The sequence below is a fragment of the Macrobrachium nipponense genome, chromosome 3 (genome assembly GCF_015104395.2).
Source record: "Macrobrachium nipponense isolate FS-2020 chromosome 3, ASM1510439v2, whole genome shotgun sequence".
Classification (NCBI taxonomy): Eukaryota; Metazoa; Arthropoda; class Malacostraca; order Decapoda; family Palaemonidae; genus Macrobrachium; species Macrobrachium nipponense.
This window is the reverse complement of record NC_087202.1, coordinates 106,670,715-106,671,843: the sequence shown is the minus strand read 5'-3', so window position 1 is coordinate 106,671,843 and position 1,129 is coordinate 106,670,715.

Sequence of the window (1,129 nt, the reverse complement as noted above, 5' to 3'; positions counted from 1 at the left end):
CGCCTCTGTCGCAGTAGAGGAGTGAAGTAGCTTGTTCGACCGGCCAGAACTGAGAGAGCCTTCTTGTCCGGAGACGAGAGACTACTGGTTCAACACAGTCGGCAAGCTCCGATCGCGGCAGACCCACCGTCGATTTGGGTTCCCTCTCGGGCCCCAAAACGACTCGAGCCGAGACGTGGCTCTGCTGTGGGAGCGGCGATCCTTCCCCGAGGTCGTTGTGCTACGAATCAGCGCCATAACCTCGGCAAAGTTCCTCTGGATCTCGGAAGTCACAGCATCTTGCAGAGTAGGACCGTTAAGCCCTTCGAACAAGAGCATATTCCGAGAACCTTCCTCCTAAGAGGGGGGAACAGCGACAGCCCTCTCGTCTTCTCCATCCACTTGCGCATACGTCCTGGCCAGTCCCAAGAACCGTGCCTGGCACGTAGGGCGTCGTGGGTGGGATCATGAGGGGCGCACCCCTCACGATCACTCCTTCAATACCTCGCTCCTTCCGGTGTAACCCGAGGAGGTTGAAGGTACGGGAGAGGCAGACCCGACGCTCCCTCCTCGCTCGCTGGCAGAAACCAGCAGGCTTATTGGAGGGCTGCAGGCGATTGTCAACCCGCGAGGTGGCGATCGAGCTGCAGGCCTGGATCGAACCGTCTCGCTGTGGGAGAACGGATGCTGAGGCACAGCGGCCCCCGATCTCGAGTGTCAGACGAGCTGGTGCTGGCTGCCGTATCCGATCGCTCTCTGTGAGAGCGACGGTCAGGCGACCTGCAGGCTCCACTGTCACAGTGAGACCGGTGCTTGTCCTCACGGCACGTCACGTCGCTGGTTCCAGCCGTGGCTGGCACCGGCGAACGGGGGACCTCTTCCCAGCCTCAGCCTGTGGCCGGTCGTGGACCGTCACGTCCCCGGGTAGCCAGTTGGGTCGCCGCGAGAGTGAGAGCTGGTCTGGTGAGAGTCGCGGTGTGAGCGGCTGTCACCAGTCTTCCGCCCCGTGCCGTGAACCTGAGCGCTGAGCGGACTCAGAGGTCTGGTTCCTGGCTGCACGTGGTCGCTGGTAGGCGACCGTACACTCGGTACCTCCCGCGAACGAGAGGCCGAGATGGACCCTGATGCAGTGGAAAAACCACTGACACCA